Here is a 19,442-nt window from a genome sequence, read left to right as displayed (position 1 = left end):
AACTATGAGAAGATAGTTACATGAAGCTAAAGAAGCGCTGCTGGATTGTTTAGAGGCTATAGGCTAGGCTTCACTATGCCATCATGTACCAAATGTCCAGTAGACATTTATGTGACAGACTATATAAATGTGTGTGGACCACTGTCCCACCAGAGCAGTGAGATGCTAAACCAATGATATGGATGTTTGAGGTAAAAGTCAGACCATCTGTAAAAAGTCCTTGCCCTTCGCTGCAACAGACCCCATCTTATGCACACCAAAACTATGCTCATGTTTTTGCAGTGTGTAACAAAGAATAAATAAGCCATTAAAGAGCAATTCTCACAAATAATTTATTATAAGGCACGAGCTAACAGTGATGTTCATTCACTTTTACATTTATAGGATTCAAATTACAATTTATGTTTATGCAGAGGCCTGCTACCTATCACAGATGGTGGGAGGAGTTTCTGTGGGGTTAGATGACATGACTAATGGTCTTCTGCTCTCAGTTTTAGATTTTATCTAAATGGGACCAATCAGTGCAAACATTTATACAGGAGATTAAATAAAAAAAAAAAGATAAAATCAGGCATTTGCAGTGCAATGCATATTTGAGTGTTTTCAAGTTGGCCATGAACCCGATAAGACAAAACCTTGATAAAATTTAAGCATTTTATTTAATTAATTAATTAATTTAATTATTTTATTTTTCTGCTTTATCCATCAGAAACCTTTACTACCCTTTTCTTTTTAGTGCTATGGTTTCAGGGAAACAGAACCTCACTTTCAGTTTTGATTTCCTCACTGGAGTTATAAATAGGACACATACAGAGCTTAGTTGGCTACGACAAGTCATGGGAGGGGCTGTGTCATTTTTGGAATCGCTTAAAATGTACTGGCAAATTTCTGATAAGGTATATACAACTACACATGGAAAGCTGAGAAAAACAAAAGCCAACAAAAGAAATTTGAAACATTAGTCATTCTGAACTTATATGTTCTAAGTTCATCAGTATAAGTGTAAGGTTTTCCGTTGTATGCAATGTACACTGTCCTTTTAGGCAAAAATAGGAACAGCAGCAGCAGCAGCTTTGTTTTACAAATTATTTCCCCCCCAAAGCTTTACATAAGCTTCAAGTATCAACTCCAGCAAGGACAGGGGACCTAGACCACAAGAAAAAGTACCATTGAAAATCTGACCAGAGTTTGCAATGGTACTGTTCTGTCATATAGTTGCTGGACCAAAGTGCAGACAGCGATTAGGGAGCAACACAAAGTCCCAAAGGAATTTACTGAACTAACAAGAGCCAGGGCACATAGGATAACAGAGATCAAGAATGTGGAGGAGGAAGATCCGACACTGAGAAGAGGAAACTGGACTGCTTAAGTACTAAGGGAACTGTAGAAAAAAAGCAGCGAGAAGTAATCCAGATCGATTATGAGTGACAGCGGAGATAAATTAAGGAAGAGAGCTGAGAGAGAGGGAGAATAACAGATAGAGCACAAATGGAGGAAACAGAAGGAAATGTAACTAAAAATAATATAAAAATTATATAGAAAGAAATAACAGAATCTACTAACTAAACCGACAGACTGCCGACCTGTCCAGGGTGTACCCCGCCTCTCGCCCAGTGAATGCTGGAGATAGGCACCAGCACTCCCGCGACCCCATGAGGCATTAAGCGGATCAGAAAATGGATGGATGGATACTAACTAAATATAATACAGTTTGATCCCACGCTGAATTGGTCAGTTCACCCTTAAAAATCTTAAACAGTGTATGATATTTAGAAAATTTTGAAGACTGAACATGAAGTAAAATAAACAGAAAAGTTAAAATAAAAGTACTAACTTCAAAAAAATTGTACAGTCATTTCATCATTAAAAGAGCATAATGCAAGTTCTAGAGTTTTTCCACAAGTTTTTCCCCTCTGGTAAAAAGTTGAAATGACACCAATGTTGTGTACATGCATTGGACAAGAAAAGCATCTGCTTCTGCCACTGCATATGTCTTCTGTTTAAAATCATAATATCTTTAATTACAGTGGAGACTAGACAAAGTAGCTGGGTGAACAAGAGCGCACAATGCATCACAACCACACACACGCACAGACAGGGCCGGATTTATGAGGATGGGGGCCCTGGGCTGGAGTCAGGATGGGGGCCCCGGGGCTAGAGTGTATATATATATATATATATATATATATATATATATATATATATATATATATATATATATATATATATATATATATATATATGCCCTCTGAAGGGTTTTTTACAGCCCCCAATGGTTGGTGCCCCTGGGCACTGGCCCACTGGCCCTTATGGATAATCCGGCCCTGAGTAGATCAACCCTCTGGACCACTCAGGTATTCTAGCTCAAATCTGAATACCCAGAGCTAGAGGCAAACACAGAGAAGGAGCATTTAGTTTTTATGCTCCACTTATCTGGAACAAACTCCCAGATGACTGTAAAGGTGCTGAAACCATTACTTCCTTTAAATTAAGGTTAGAAACCTATTTGTTCATGTCCGGGTTCTCTGTTTTCTGTGTTCTCTGACTCTGCTTCACAGGTGGCTGCAGTTGACGGGTGGGCATGGCCCGCACCTGCGGCTCATTTGAAAACCCTCGTCTCTGGCTTAAAAGGAGTGCACAGACAGCTGGAAGACGCCAGAGTGTTACCCCATCGTGGTATGCCTAGGCCACAGATCTGTCTCCCGAGCTTCGTACCTGTGAGTTTTTGGAAACCTTGTTCTTAGACTAATCCTGTCTCCTGTCCTCTCCAGTTTGTCGTGTTTGGATTTACTCCACTGTATTGGCTCTGTGCCCTGAGGACCAGTCATCCGAATCCCCGCCGCTCAGATTTTGCTCTGGCATCTCCACCCATACCCCCTTGGTGGTACCAAGCCGGGCGGGAGAACCCCTTCCTGGATTCACCTGGTTGGCCAGTCACACTCTGGTTCTTCCATCTGCTACTCCTGCCTGCCGTCGCAGTGGTGCTGTTCGGGCCCCCCGCCTGTATTACATCTGACAGCCCTCCCGTCACTCAGCCATCACCTCCCATCAGAGAGATACGGTCGCAGAGTTCCTTTTTCACTCATCCCCCCGGACAGGTCTCCCCGTCCAAACGGTAAGCGGCGCAACTTCTGGAAGTTTTCCCCCTAGCTCGATCCTCAGTAAGATATCCTCTTTCCTCCCGCAGTCGTTCCGGCTCTGACGTTCCGACCTGGTTTGTTGCACACATCATGTGCTTTCCCTTTGTTGAGCCTAAAAATTAACATCCTAAAACTGTTCTTGCTTCCGTCTGTGTCTGCATGTGGGCCAAACACTTAAAACCCACAAGTACTACAACTTGTCTATATCTTAACCTGCTGCTACTATTCTTCTGCAATATTTGCTTTTCTTGTATTCTGTTCATTTGCAGCACTTTGAATTGTCCCGTTACTGAAATGTGTTATACAAATAAACATGCTTTGATTTGTGGTTTTGAGGCTACTGCTAAATCAGATGCTTATCTTATATTGAGACCTGGGGATATGCTAGGCCCTTCCAGAACCTTAAGGTGCTGCCTCTCAAGATACCATTTATTTCTTGGTCATATTTTCTGGATCATTCTACTGCTGGAAGACTCATACAAGACCCATCTTCAGTGTTCTGACTGCATCTGAGAAGTTCTAATCTGAGCCCCTATGGTACAAGGTCTCATTCATTGTTCTCCTAATGTGGTGAAGTCTTCCCCTCCCCTTAGTAGAGAAACATCTCCAAAGCATAATATGTCTACCTCCTTGTTTGACAGTGGCGATTATGTTCCTTGGTTCATGTTTAGCACTTCTATATCTCTAAACATAGTGTTGTTATCAAAGAGCTTAATTTTGGTCCCATCTAATAAAATTACATCCTCCAAAGCTTTCTCTGATTTATGTAGATGTTCACTGGCAAACTTCAGGTGTGAACTTTTGGGCAATGCAGGGTCCAAATCCATTTTGACTTTGTCTGTTACCAATAGTTTTCTTGGTGACATTATTTGTGCTATGATTAATTATCTTCTCTTGACAATATTCCATCTTGACAACAGCTTTGCTGATGGTCTTAAAGCCCATGCCAGCCTTCTCCAGGATAATTTTTTTCCCTGGTGTTCTTTGACTACCCTTTGGTCTCTCCATTGTGGTTTATAGGAGATTAATTCTGTAAAAGGTGCCTTTGGAGCAGAGTACTTTTTTAAAGGGACATCAACCCTGTTTAAAATGAAGGGACTGACACTTTTAACTTTATGAGACATTAACACAACACGATAGAGGGGACAGATTAAATAGTATCTTAGTTCCTTATGTTGTTCCCATTGTCTGTATACACTCCTCAACAAAATGACCCACTTTTACTAAACATCTGAACTAACACACATTAAATGAATTCAGAAAACTTGTATTTCCACTCTCTACCTGTTTAATTTCAGCCTTGTCATAGGACCTGTATATACCTGCTAAGGGAAGCAGCCTGGTGTTCACATGCAGATCTGTGACTGAAATCTCTTAACTGAAACAATCTATCACTAATCAGTATAAGGCAAACTATCTGAAGTTTTACAACGAGGTTTTACATGTCAGAAGAGCAGCTGTCGTGTGGGGTACCACAGGGTTCTATTTTGGGACCCATCTTGTTCCTTTTGTACATACTTCCACTAGGTCAAATAATTAATAAATTCAGTGACATCTTACCATCTGTATGCAGACGATATTCATCTTTATTGCTCATTTAAGGACACTGAATTTCATAAATTGTCTTTCTTAACTAACTGTCTGGCTAGTATTAAACAGTGGTTAAGTGACAACTTCTTGCTTCTAAATTCAGAGAAAACTGAAACACTAATTATCGCACCTGAATGTAAAATCCCTCAGATAAAGCAATATATTGCTGACTTAGGCTTGTCTGTTCAGCCGAACGTCAGGAGCTTAGGTGTTGTGTTTGATACAGCGATGTCCTTGGAGAACCACTCCAAACAATTAGTTAGGAACTGTTATTTACAACTAAGGAATATCTCCAAATTAAGACCATTGGTGTCAAAGGGTGAGTTGGAATTGATTATTCATGCTTTTATTTCCTCACTGTTGGACTATTGCAATAGTCTTTTTACATGTTTGAGCAAGAAGGAGCTAAACCGTCTTCAGGTTGTCCAGAACTCTGCTGCAAGGCGTTTAACTCACATAAACAAAAGAACTCCCATAAACAAAAGAGAACACATTACCCCAGTATTGGCAGCTTTGCACTGGCTACCGGTCCAGTATAGAATCCCGTTTAAAATGATTGTCCTTACTTTTAGAGCCCTGAATGGTCTAGCTCCTTCCTACTTTTCTGAGCTGTCACAGCTCCAAAATTCGACCCATAGTCTGAGGTCATTGGGCCAATGATTGTTAGTGGTCCCACACACTTATTTTAAAACTAGAGGGGATCGCTCATTCCAGGCAGTGGCTCCGAGGCTGTTGAATGTTTTGCTTCTCTCTTTACATTGTATGAATTCTGTTGATTCTTTTAAAAAGCAACTAAAGACACTGCTATTCAAGCAGGCTTTCAATTAGACGTGTACTCTTTTTTTATGGTTTTGTTTGTATGTTTTCCATCATGTTTTATAATGTTGTTTATAAATTGCTTTGTATACTGTTTTTTGTATTTGTATTTTACTGTGAAGCACTTTGTGATTTTTATCTGAGAAAAGTGCTATATAAATAAATTTGACTTACTTACAACAAAACACAGTGAAAGTTTTCTCTCAGTACAGTTATGTAAATTGTAACATTGTCTCTGCAGTAACAGTAACATTCTTGTAAGTCACGAGGTACCAGTGTACCTCGTGACTTACAAGAAATAGTACAGGGTACCACTTTCACTTTTACATGTCTCAGAATCAAATTACAATTTCTATTTATGTAGAGGCTCACAGCCTATCACACACAATGGAAGGAGTTTCTGTGGGAAGATACACTATGACTAAGAGGCTTCTGGTCTAATAATTATATCTAAACAGGACCGTTGGCCGCATTTATACAGACTAAAGCTGAGAAAACACAAAGTGCAAGGTGAGTTTGGATCACAGATATTACAGAACTTCTAAAACTGTTTCTGCTTTAGACAAGGATTTTCCATTTTGTTTCCTAACTGCAGAACACATTTGCTCTTTTATAAAGCAATTATTTCAACACATTTATGCAGAAAAATTATGAGGATGCAAAAAGACTAAAACAATATTATTACACAGGGTTTATACAGGAATGAGTAACTCTAATTTAATGCTTTTTAATGCTCTTAGAAATAATTTTAATGCCATTAACAAGTACCCATGACTCTCATATATATATATATATATATATATATATATATATATATATATATATATATATATATATATATATATATATATATATATATATATATAAACACTGCTTCTCCATGTTTGGTTCTGGTTCTTTTTATGCAGATTAGACCTAAGCCAGAAGACCTGAGTGGTCCGGATGGTTCGTACACTGACAAGTCTGAAATGTATTTTTATTGCTAAGCCATTCAGTGATTTATAGACTAACAGAAGTAGTTTAAAGTCTATTCTATGAGGTACAGGGAGCCAATGTAAGGACTGTAGTACCAGGCTGATGTGCTCTACTTTCTTAGTCATAGTGAGGACGCTGGCAGCAGCGTTCTGGATCAGCTGAAGTTGCCTTGATCAACTTTTAGGCAGACCGGTGAAAACGCCATTGCAGTAATCAATTTGACTAAAGATAAACTCATGGATTAGTTTTTCGAGATACTGCTGAGACATTAGTCCTGGAAATGTTCTCCAGGTGACAGAAGGCCGACTTTGTAATAGTCTTTAGATGCTTTTGGAGGTTCAGGTCTGAGTCCATGACTACACCCAGATTTGGGGCCTGATCAGTGGTTACTAACTGAAGCAGCTGAAGCTATGCACTAACACTTGATTGCTCGTCTATTGGCCAATTGGAGAAAAGTTTTGCACATCCATGTGTTAAATTCTTTTAGGCATTTATTTAGCACTTGAATGGGTTCATAGTCACCTGGTGACATGGTGATGTAGAGCTGTGTGTCGTCTGCATAGTTATGATAGCGGATGTAGCTGTTTTATATGATCTGAGCGAGACGGAGCATGTAGATATTGAATAGGAGGGGACTCAGTATGGACCCTTTGGGAACCCTGCATATGATTTTTGTGGTCTCTGATGTAAAGTTACCTAACGACACCAAATAGTCATTCTCATTTAAGTAGGATTTGAACCAGTCGAGTGCTGTATCAGAAAGGCCAAGCCGGTGTTCCGGGCACTCTAATAGAACGAGAATACTGCACTGAGGTCCAATAATACCAGCACTGCAGTTCTTCCACATTCTGCTTTTATATGGCTATCATTAAGCACCTGGACAAGGGCGGTCTTGGTACTTTGGTGAGCACGGAAACTTGAAAGGAAAACATTAAAGCAGCTGGTCATTGTTAAGAGGGTATTTAATTGTTGAAACATAATCTTACTGATAAAAAGGAGGATTGAGGTGGGCCTGTAGTTCTGGAGTAGCAGCTTGTTCCTTTTAAACAGCAATTTAATAATTGTTGTTTTTATGGCCTGGGGGAATACACCTAAAAAAAAGGGATGTGTTTATTATCTGATTCATATTCAAATGTTCTGACAGGTAAAACTTTCTTTAAAAAAATGCTGTGGGTGGAACGTTGAGAAAGCAGGAGGAGGAACTTAGTAGGTGTACAATTTCTTCTAAGCTGTTGTAGTTTATTTGGCAGAATTTGGATATTTTGCCAAAATCAGTTCTAGTTGGAGACAAGTTTGTGTGGTTTTCATTGAAGAAGTTAACACATTCATCCCTGGTGGAGTTGAGATGCCACAGTCACTGGAGGATTTGTTAACCTGTCAACTGTGACTGTCGACTTTGGCAAACACACTGTTTGTGTGTTGGCTGTTTAACATGTTAAGTCAAACCAAAATTGTGTGTGTCACATAGTCTTTTTTGCCCATCTGTCTTGAGGGTTGTCAATGTGAATCCTGAAGTCTCCTACAATAATTAAACAGTAATCAAAATCATCATGTATCACAGATAGAAGGTCATTCAAATAATTTAAATGCTTATTTTGGACTTAGGAGGCATGTCAATATTCAAGTACATAGTTTGTTCCAGGTTCTTTACCTGGACAGAAAAACATTCAAAAGAATCAAATTGGCCCAGGATCCCCTTGTAACACTTTAGTGAATTACTAAACAAAGTGACCACTCCTCCACCTTACAAAAAATAAAATAATGGTTCACATAAGACTTTGAATCATGTCTGAATTATAATCGATTTTAAATGTACTTTTCTTTGTAGTTTCTTCAGAGATGAAAATTAGATAGAATGGAGGCTAATGACAACACAGATCCCGGAGGGGAGAGAAAATCCTCAAGAAAAAATGACACTCACATGATAAATGATGAAGGTAATTTAAAAATCTGGAAATAAAATTTATGTAAATACTTGGAAATATGATATCAAAGTCTCTCATGTCTCAAATTTAAATTATACTTTACATTATTTTACAGCCATAGAAGAGAAAAGGAAAGCTAACAATGAGGTAAGCAGTTGATTTTTGCTCAACAGAACATACTTTTAAAAAGAAAGATCTTGACGTGACCTCTTACCATGCATAAAGTTTCTGTTGAGCCCACATACAGTGGTGAAAATAAGTACTGACCACATCTTTGTAAATCTAAGGAGTTATTGACATAATACTTACCCAAATAGCAGTTACAACCCAATTAATCCACACAAAGAAAGCTTCTGTGCACTCTGATCTTTAGTTATATTCATACATTATTGATAACATTCAAATGAGTTTATTGACAGTCATTTTAACAGTTTTTATTTCTGTCTCTGAAATCATTCAAGAATTTCCTTATCTGTGTGTTTGAGATACTTAGATATCGCCTTTTGAAATCAGCCTTCATTTTATCTGCAGATTCTATGGGAAAGTGTCTCAGTAATTTTCTTTATCAATCAGATCATAACATATTAAAGAATAGACCCATCATCTTCCCATCCCAAGCAGCCCACATATACAAAGTTCATTTTTAGAAAGTGATTTACTTACAAAAAGGAAAATAGTTCTAAAGTTACAACCAAATGGAGCAAACGACTTCGGAGAGAGCTATGTGCCGAAAATCACAAACAAAAGGCAACTGTCTAAAAAAGAAATTAATTAACTTTCCTACTGCAGTGTAATTAAACAAATGACAACCACCGTACCTCCCTAGCTAAGAAAACAGGAGAAAACTTTTAACTCTTGGACTGAAAAAAAATAACTTCCAGAACAAGGTAAACTTTGAATATTCATGAATTAAAAGTGTTCAAATTAAGTTTAAATATGAAATATTGCGCATTTTTTACACCGATTATGGTATTCCGCGTTTGAGTGCTGCTTCCGTTTACGATCGGCCATTTCCGACAAGTGTGACGTCAGTTCAAGAACACAGAGAATGCGCGAAGTGAACTTGCATAGAAACACACAGGCGTTTACGTTGTACAACCGGTACGGCGAACCGGGATATATGCATGTTTTCCAGTATCTTCTTTCACACACCAAATTTGCTGATCCACGTCTACTTTGAGCAAGGATTTTTTTTTTAAATCGCCAAACTAAGTCCACAATAAAATGCCTTCTATGTGCGTAGTTGGTGGCTGTAGTGAAGTTGGTTTGACATTAGACATTCAAGCTCCGTGGAGTCAGCGGGATCTAGCTCACGGTTGATCTGGTTGAAGGACTCCGATTTCGGCCAGCATCTCTCAGCTGCTACCTTCTCCCATACGCGGTGAGTGTCAGGATGCAGCTTATTGGCTGCATGCTGAGCCTCTCTCCCTCTCTCTTGTTCCTGCGCAGCCTGCTCGGTTTCACCTGGCAGGCTGCAATTAACCCGCAACTGCTTCCACCTGTTTCCACCGCTTTATAAGACTCACCTCTTTCTGTTCCCGTCGCCGGTCCATAGCGTTCACTCCCGCTCAGTCTCTGCCAGTATCCTTGTCTGCGCCGTTTTGTTACCGTCAGCCTGAAGACTCCTGTCAACCTGGTTTTTGTTACAGTCAGCCCATAGACTTTCCGTCAGTTTGTTTTCTTCAGAACACGGCTCCGAGACGTTCTGCTCTCCACTGCACGGCTCAGATGTTCTGCTCTCCAGAACACGGCTCCGATGTTTCAGCTCTCCACTGCACGGCTCAGACGTTCGGCTCTCCAGTGCACGGCTCTGATGTTCAGCTCTCCACTACACGGCTCTGATGTTCTGCCCTCCGGTGCACGGCTCTGATGTTCAGCTCTCCACTGCACGGCTCAGACGTTCTGCCCTCCAGTGCACGGCTTTGATGTTCGGCTCTCCACTGCACGGTTCAGACGTTCTGCTCTCCAGTGCTCTGCTCTGATGCTCTGCTCTCCAGCGCTCGGCTCAGATGTTCTGTTCTCCAGTGTTCGGCTCCAGAGTTCCTCCCGGTCAGTCTCTCCACACTCCTCCTGCCGGCCAGCTTCTACACCCTACACCTCCGTCTGTTGAAAGACTCTGGTCTCATCATCCATCTTCCACACCATTCAATAAAACTCACTCATAAGAACTGACTCTGTGTGTGCGTGCTGTGTCCGGGTTCATCCTAGAAAAATATCATAACAGTGAGAACGTCAACAAATCTGATTTGAATATTTGTTTCTCAAGAGTGCTCTGCTGACTCCGCGGAGCTTGAATGACCAATGTCAAACCAACTTCACCGCGGTCTAGTGCAGGCCAGAATGTAGCGCTACATACTTTGCCGAAGGATCAAAAGGTCCGAAAGAAATGGGATAAATTCGTAAAAGAAACGCGAAAGGACTGGATTGCCGGCAGTGACAAAAGTGTTTTATGCAATTCACACTTCACGAGCGAGAATTTTGAGGGGTACTTACAATGGAGCATGGGCTCTATGTCTTGGGCAGCGTTAGATATTGTCTCCTCAGGTTCACCTTGTTCAAACTCCGTTTCTTCGTATATATATTTGGTATCGGAGTCGCCGATGCTTGAGGTGGAGTTTGTAGATGTATAATTTTTTTTATACATTTTTTGTACGTAGAGTAAGAATTATTAATTAAATTTAATAAATCGGTAGCAAAAGTCGTAGTGTTAGCAGCCGGATGCACGGTACTCGTTCTGTTTGTGACGTCACATTCCGAAACAGCCCGATTGAAGAATGTTTGGGCTCTTTCGCTTATACAGCAAGTTTTATTGAAATTACTTCCAAACGGCGCACATAATTCACATAAAATATATATTTCTTTACTCTGGTGACTATTTGAATGCATCTGCGAAAAAATACATTCAGTCCATAAGTTAGACTTTAAGTAACAGAAATGGCAGCTCACTCCTACAGAGTGCTAACAGTGTGGCTGGTTGGGAAGAGTGGAGGGCGGAACCAGGGAGTCCACGTCAGCAGCCTTTTATAGTTGTCACTTCCGGGAAGGCACCAATAGGATGTCACGTTGTCATCGTCCTCGATGACAACCAATCGGCAACTGGCACCTGCACACTGACATTTACATAAAAATTTACGACGCCAGCCGTAACAGGCAATAAGAATTATTGTCCTTATTGTTGTCTAAATGGCAAATAGAGCTTTCGCCATAGTGCTCCGCTTGATTTATGCTTGTAAATAGTTTTATTATGATTCATGCAGGGAATATCTCAAATTATATGGACACTACAATAGGAAAGTAGGAGAGGAAAGGAAGAACAACAAAAAAAGAGAAGGAGAAAAGATGAAAGAAAGAGGAGATAAAAGGGAGAGAATGATAAAACGTCTTCAGTCTACATCATTACCTGCAAAGAGAGATGTAAAAAGAACAGCACAACCAACGGATATTGTATAACAGATACAATAAATAACACCTTGATACCATTGCTGAATTCTATGTATTATTATTTAATCTGACATGTATAATGTGGTAGCTGAAGTTAAAAATATGGGCTTTCTGTATAAAAGTGAATCTCTAAGTACCTGGAACCCATTACCTGTAGTTATTTGTGAGAGTGCACTTGTGTATGTAAAGTTTATCCAAAAGAAAATGCTTAACAGTTGTTGTGAAGAGCCAAAGACCCGTCTCCCCAGAGCACCGAGGCAGGCACCGGGAGATGGGGCCAATGTAACTTGTACGGGCCACGCAACCACAACCTCCCTCCTCCCCTAAATACCTAACAGGCCCTTTCCCTTGAATGAGGAGGCGCATTGACGGGGATTCTGTACACCTGCGGTTATCTCCCCGTTATCTCCCGGTGATCGAAAGAGGACCACGCTTTTGTTTTGGCCGAACAAAGCGTCTGAACGCCCAGAGAATGAGAAAGGTGAAGGGACTTCCCCTCCTGGTTTCCGCTGTCTGACACCTGCGTCCGCCGAAGCCCACCCAGCGACGCCAATTAATGTTATGCCAGAAGCTGACGCATCCGCAGTCCCTGTTCAGGGATTGGGGGGTTACATTTCCGTGGTCACATTTGCAGATTGACTGGAGCGGTCCAGTCCCCAAATCGTCAAGAGGTAACAAATATCTTTTGACAATAACATGCAGCTTCACAGAATAGGTTGAATGTTTGCCGGCACCGAATGACACCGCTGTCACCACTGCAGTCCTGCTGCTAAATCACGTTTTCAGCCGGTGGGGCCTTCCCCTGTCCATCGACTCGGACAGAGGAACGCATTTCACATCAAAAGTCATGACCGCGCTTTTCGACATGTTGGGCATGGAAGTTAAATTCCACATCCCCTATTACCCACAGTCATCGGGACAGGTGGAGCGAATGAACCGCACCGTGGTCCGCATGTAAAAGGAACATGTCAGCAGCCATGGACCGGGACATAAAGCTTCCCCTGGTCATAATGCTAATCCGCTCCACCATGCTCCACATGGGTGACACTTTTTGAGATGATGACAGGGAGACAAATGACCCTTCCCCTGCATCTCATCTACCAGCCCGAAGACGTCAGTGTGACAACTGCCTACACGGCACACCAGTACGTCACCGATTTAAAACACCATCTCCGAACGACTTTCGCGTGGGCTCAAAAGAACCTAGAAGCCAGCGTGCAAAGTCTAGAGTACAAATAGGTTCATGCGAACCAAATTAAACCGTCCACCAAACTCTCCTCACAGGAAACGGAGCCTAACTCCGCCCCCGTCGAAGAGAACAATGCATAGCATTAAATAGGACAGGTGCATGTTCAATCAGGATGTAATGAAGAGGCCTTCATTACTGGGACTGTTTTTAGGAAAAGTAACTGGTATTGCACTTTAAGAATACTTTTGCACTGTAAACTTGCACCTTAATTAGCACTTTGTTTTGCACAGCACTTTAAGCATGACTTTGCACAGAAATAACCATTTGCACACAAGAAGTTTTAACTATTTATTGAATATTTATTGGATATTTTAATAATTAGCATGTAGCCTTTTGTTCAGGTTCTGCACAGCTGCTCCTCATTGGGAAATGGTGTGGGCTCTGTGAAAAGAAGAATTGTTATTTAGAGCTAAGGTCTACTGTCAGGAAACTTAAGCAAATGGTGGTGTAGAATCTGTGAGAAGTGTGAGACTAAACAAAGTGTTAGAAGTTGGTGACTTACCTGTTTTCTATGTCCTCTCCAGGGTGTTTGGACAAATGCTTCCCCGGGGGTCCAGACACCATTTATAGGTTCCGGGAGAGACCATGGGAAAAGCAGGGGGGAACTTTTGCACATTTGTTTTAAGGGGTTTTTAGGTGTGGGTTTAAAAGATAAAATATTTATAAAAATAGGTGGGAATGTGTATGTGTATTTGTATTATGTAAATATTGTATTTTATAGGTAAAGTTAATAGTAAATTGTTTAGTGCAGAATGGTTTGACCCTTAATCAGCAGAGGGTATTTAAGGCAGTGATTGTGTCTGTAAAACGAGTTGGTTGGAGGTTGGTTGTTAGTTGGTTGGCAGAGTGAATGCTGCTACCAACAAATAAATTTATTGCTGCTTCCACATACTGCCACTTTGTCATCATTCCTGCTGAAACTCCAGCCTCAAAAGGCCACGAACCGACACAGGACATTTTAAACATGCACTAATTAAACAAATGTCCATACATAACTTCACGTCTATAATTTCAAACTCAACAATAACACCATGCATGCTTTGGAAACGCTCACAGAAGTGGTAAAGAATGACATGATGTATACTCAGGTTGTTAGAGATTTAATTCAGGACCTCATTAATTCAGAGGTTAGTTCATCCATAAATAGCCTTGCTGAAGGACGGATTCTTCCGTACCTGGTACCAGTAGATTTGGTTGAAAAGGTTCTCAAATCTGCCTCTAGTCAAATCCTGCAACCACCACAAACACACCTGGCGCACAGCCTAGGTAGTGCAATTCTAATATTTGTAAATCCTGACAACTTGGAGATAGGATTTATGCTAAACCTTCCCATCATTGAAAGAGCTAACTTGTATAGGCTTAAATCAGTATTGAATGTCGGTTTTTGGCAAGGTGAGACCCATGTACACCTACAAACCCCCTCAATGTTAGCCTATCATTATGCTGACCCCAAACTTTATTTAGTCCCTAATTTGGATTTGTGTACCAAAACCAAGGACAGCCACTGGGTATGTCCAAGCAATCCATTTATCAGAGACGTTACCAATTACCTGTGTGGTCTAAGGAATGAATCCCCTGAACAAAACTGTCAGGCTAGAATGACCCTTAAAGATGCTGGTGTGGAAGCCAAAATTGAAAGGGGCCTAAAAGCTGGCTCGTTAGCACCCCAGAGGCATAAGCCCTGTTATCTTACAAGCAGCAGAGATTGAAATAATAGATGTCTTTAAGATATACAATTTCAGCATTGATGTCGGCTTTGAAATTATATAGGTATTTTATAGGTATAGGTAAATAGGTAAAGTTAATAGTAAATTGTTTAGTGCAGAATGGTTTGACCCTTAATCAGCAGAGGGTATTTAAGGCAGTGATTGTGTCTGTAAAACGAGTTGGTTGGAGGTTGGTTGTTAGTTGGTTGGCAGAGTGAATGCTGCTACCAACAAATAAATGTATTGCTGCTTCCACATACTGCCACTTTGTCATCATTCCTGCTGAAACTCCAGCCTCAAAAGGCCACGAACCGACAAGTGGTGTCAGGAGTGGGATTTGCCACGCTCAGTGGGAAAATGATGACGAGAGGTGGAAAAAAGCCAGGCCAAGAGGAGGTGCCTGATGATGGAGTTGGAGCTTCAACTGATCTGGAAGCCATGACAGTAACCGACCCTGGGGACAAGTTGGAGGAGTTGGCAGTGCTGGTGAAATCTCTGGTGCATTCTCAAGCTGCCAGAGACCAGAAGTTGGAGAAGGACTTCGTTCGTCAGGAGCAAAGGTGGAAAAGCATGCAACACCAATTTCAACAAATTCAACTTCAAGTAAATTCTATACTTGACAAACCTGACCTATCAGAAGCACAACCTTCCCCCACCACATCTGAGGTCCATGAAGTTGATCGGGGTGATGTCCAGGTGGCCCATGGTTCCAGGTCCACAATGGAGCCAAAGTTTATTCCCTTATCCTTGGAGGACGACATTGAACATTTTCTGACAACGTTCGAGAGGATGGCCCAGGTGTGTCGTTGGTCCAGAGATGAGTGGGCGGTTCGCCTCGTCCCCCTATTGACAGGAAAAGCTCGCACAGCCTACGTTCTCATGGATATTGCAGACTCTGAGAACTATGACAAGGTGAAAGAAGCAATTCTAGCCAAGTATGAGATCACTGCTGACACGTATCGACGCCGCTTCAGACCCCTGAAGGTTGAACCAGCTCTTTCGAGAAACTCCAGGATTCACGTCACTGGTTCAACACAAGATTCGGCTGAAGGAGGATGCACCAAGCCGTCAAAGGAGTTATCGTATCCCAGAGCGGTTGGTGCCAGTGTTGGAAAAAGAACTAAAACTGATGATGGATTTGGGAATAATTGAGGAGTCCACTAGGTTGATGACCTATTGGAGAGAGTTGGTTCAGCAAACTTCATCACGACTCTGGATTTGTGCAAAGGATACTGGCAAGTGGCTTTGGCACCAGAGGCGAGAGAGCTGACCGGGTTTAAAACACCTTTTGGTATGTACCAATTTAAAGTCATGCCATTTGGGCTTCAGGGTGCACCAGCAACATTTCAACGTTTGATGGATCATGTACTGAGAGATGTGTCAGCATTTTCTGCGGCATATTTGGATGACGTTGTGGTGTATAGCAAGTCTTGGGAGGAGCATGTGACTCATCTACAGGAGGTGCTACACTGCATCCGACTGGCTGGGCTGACGATTAACCCTAAAAAGTGTACCATAGCCCAGAGGGAAGTAGAGTACTTGGGCTTTGTCATTGGCTTTGGAAAGATAAAGCCTCAAGTTGGAAAGATGGAGGCAATCCAGTCCTTCCCAGTTCCCACCACGAAGAAAAAGGTGAGAGGATTTCTGGGTTTGGTGGGCTGGTACAGGAAATTTATACCTTCTTTTGCAGAGAGATCAGCAGTACTGACTGACCTAACAAAGGGGTCAGCCCCCAACAAAGTGCGCTGGACAGAAGAATGTGATCAAGCATTTAAAGACCTCAAGAAAGCAGTATGTACACATCCAGTTCTACAAAGCCCAGACTTCAGCAAGCCATTCATCTTGCAAACAGATGCTTCAGGAGTGGGCCTTGGAGCTGTCCTTCAACAAGAGGTGGATGGTGAAAGACGACCGGTGGTGTTCTTGAGTCGGAAGCTGCTTGAGAGGGAGAGAAGATATTCAACGGTGGAAAAAGAATGCTTGGCCATGAAGTGGGCCATCGAAGCCCTAAGGTATTATCTTCTGGGACGTCATTTCATTCTGGAGACCGACCATCGAGCTCTTCAGTGGTTAAGACGTATGAGAGATGCCAATACCCGCATTGCAGGATGGTACCTGTCTCTGCAGCCTTTTGACTTCACGGTTCAGTATAAACCAGGGAAGGCTAATGTGGTTGCTGACTGTTTGTCTAGGATAACAGAGGATTGAGATACTGTGCTTTGAAAAGAAGAGGGGGGAAATGTAATGAAGAGGCCTTCATTACTGGGACTGTTTTTAGGAAAAGTAACTGGTATTGCACTTTAAGAATACTTTTGCACTGTAAACTTGCACCTTAATTAGCACTTTGTTTTGCACAGCACTTTAAGCATGACTTTGCACAGAAATAACCATTTGCACACAAGAAGTTTTAACTATTTATTGAATATTTATTGGATATTTTAATAATTAGCATGTAGCCTTTTGTTCAGGTTCTGCACAGCTGCTCCTCATTGGGAAATGGTGTGGGCTCTGTGAAAAGAAGAATTGTTATTTAGAGCTAAGGTCTACTGTCAGGAAACTTAAGCAAATGGTGGTGTAGAATCTGTGAGAAGTGTGAGACTAAACAAAGTGTTAGAAGTTGGTGACTTACCTGTTTTCTATGTCCTCTCCAGGGTGTTTGGACAAATGCTTCCCCGGGGGTCCAGACACCATTTATAGGTTCCGGGAGAGACCATGGGAAAAGCAGGGGGGAACTTTTGCACATTTGTTTTAAGGGGTTTTTAGGTGTGGGTTTAAAAGATAAAATATTTATAAAAATAGGTGGGAATGTGTATGTGTATTTGTATTATGTAAATATTGTATTTTATAGGTAAAGTTAATAGTAAATTGTTTAGTGCAGAATGGTTTGACCCTTAATCAGCAGAGGGTATTTAAGGCAGTGATTGTGTCTGTAAAACGAGTTGGTTGGAGGTTGGTTGTTAGTTGGTTGGCAGAGTGAATGCTGCTACCAACAAATAAATTTATTGCTGCTTCCACATACTGCCACTTTGTCATCATTCCTGCTGAAACTCCAGCCTCAAAAGGCCACGAACCGACACAGGACATTTTAAACATGCACTAATTAAACAAATGTCCATACATAACTTCACGTCTATAATTTCAAACTCAACAATAACACCATGCATGCTTTGGAAACGCTCACAGAAGTGGTAAAGAATGACATGATGTATACTCAGGTTGTTAGAGATTTAATTCAGGACCTCATTAATTCAGAGGTTAGTTCATCCATAAATAGCCTTGCTGAAGGACGGATTCTTCCGTACCTGGTACCAGTAGATTTGGTTGAAAAGGTTCTCAAATCTGCCTCTAGTCAAATCCTGCAACCACCACAAACACACCTGGCGCACAGCCTAGGTAGTGCAATTCTAATATTTGTAAATCCTGACAACTTGGAGATAGGATTTATGCTAAACCTTCCCATCATTGAAAGAGCTAACTTGTATAGGCTTAAATCAGTATTGAATGTCGGTTTTTGGCAAGGTGAGACCCATGTACACCTACAAACCCCCTCAATGTTAGCCTATCATTATGCTGACCCCAAACTTTATTTAGTCCCTAATTTGGATTTGTGTACCAAAACCAAGGACAGCCACTGGGTATGTCCAAGCAATCCATTTATCAGAGACGTTACCAATTACCTGTGTGGTCTAAGGAATGAATCCCCTGAACAAAACTGTCAGGCTAGAATGACCCTTAAAGATGCTGGTGTGGAAGCCAAAATTGAAAGGGGCCTAAAAGCTGGCTCGTTAGCACCCCAGAGGCATAAGCCCTGTTATCTTACAAGCAGCAGAGATTGAAATAATAGATGTCTTTAAGATATACAATTTCAGCATTGATGTCGGCTTTGAAAGACAGCTTTTACTTGCAGGCACCCAGCTGATTAAACTCAGTCTCACTCCATCAGAGTTGAGCTCGATCCCTCTGCTTCGCTTCCCTAGAGCTACAGAGTCGACCGACACTCACATTAAGGCCATTATTTGTGGTTCTCCTTGTATTTGGATGGGCCATCACCACCGCAATGGTGTATGCAGCATACAAGCAGATCAAACAGTTGCAAACCAGGATTACAGTTTTTATTGGTTGCTTTGACCTGTTTGAAGAAACTGGCAACCTCTCAGTTTTCAGCATCACCATCTCTGCAGAGCAAAACACACTTCTTGCAAATGAGTTAACCCATTCCCATTGGTTTGACTCATTTTCCCCACCCTTTTGCAAAACAGTTAACGCAGATGTCATTCATGCAGTCCAAACTCCATTGCTTTAGCTTTGGTAGCAAAACAGAAACTATATGTTCCAAGCTCTTGGAAACTTCTTGATCAGAATGAAATCACTGAAGCACCTGATTGACACCTCTTTACACAATTTTTCAATTTACAGTCACTTTGCAGGCTTTTTGTAAAAGGTGCCATGTTGTGTGTTGTTCTTTGCAAGCATGGATGGTCTAAGGCAGATGAGAGTCAGAGTAAGAGGTAGATGGGTCAGGGGAAGAAGATTATGAGGAAGAGGAGTCCGTGTACGAGGTGGCAGTGTAGCTGGAAGGACTCATGTTGCAGATGAAATT

General features: G+C 41.4%; 1 protein-coding gene and 1 long non-coding RNA gene across 3 annotated transcripts in view; both read left to right on the top strand.

The window, feature by feature from the left end:
- LOC110367879 (interferon-induced very large GTPase 1-like) overlaps positions 1-19,442 on the top strand; it is a 95,406-nt gene that overhangs the window by 37,969 nt on the left and 37,995 nt on the right. The window lies entirely within an intron of this gene.
- On the top strand, positions 13,255-15,222 carry LOC118566393. Its single transcript, XR_004932983.1, has 2 exons — positions 13,255-13,857; positions 14,932-15,222. It is a non-coding gene; the product is annotated as an uncharacterized LOC118566393 (long non-coding RNA).

Source organism: Fundulus heteroclitus, chromosome 16 (assembly GCF_011125445.2).
Source record: "Fundulus heteroclitus isolate FHET01 chromosome 16, MU-UCD_Fhet_4.1, whole genome shotgun sequence".
Taxonomy (NCBI): domain Eukaryota; kingdom Metazoa; phylum Chordata; class Actinopteri; order Cyprinodontiformes; family Fundulidae; genus Fundulus; species Fundulus heteroclitus.
This window is presented reverse-complemented; position numbering and strand designations above follow the sequence as displayed.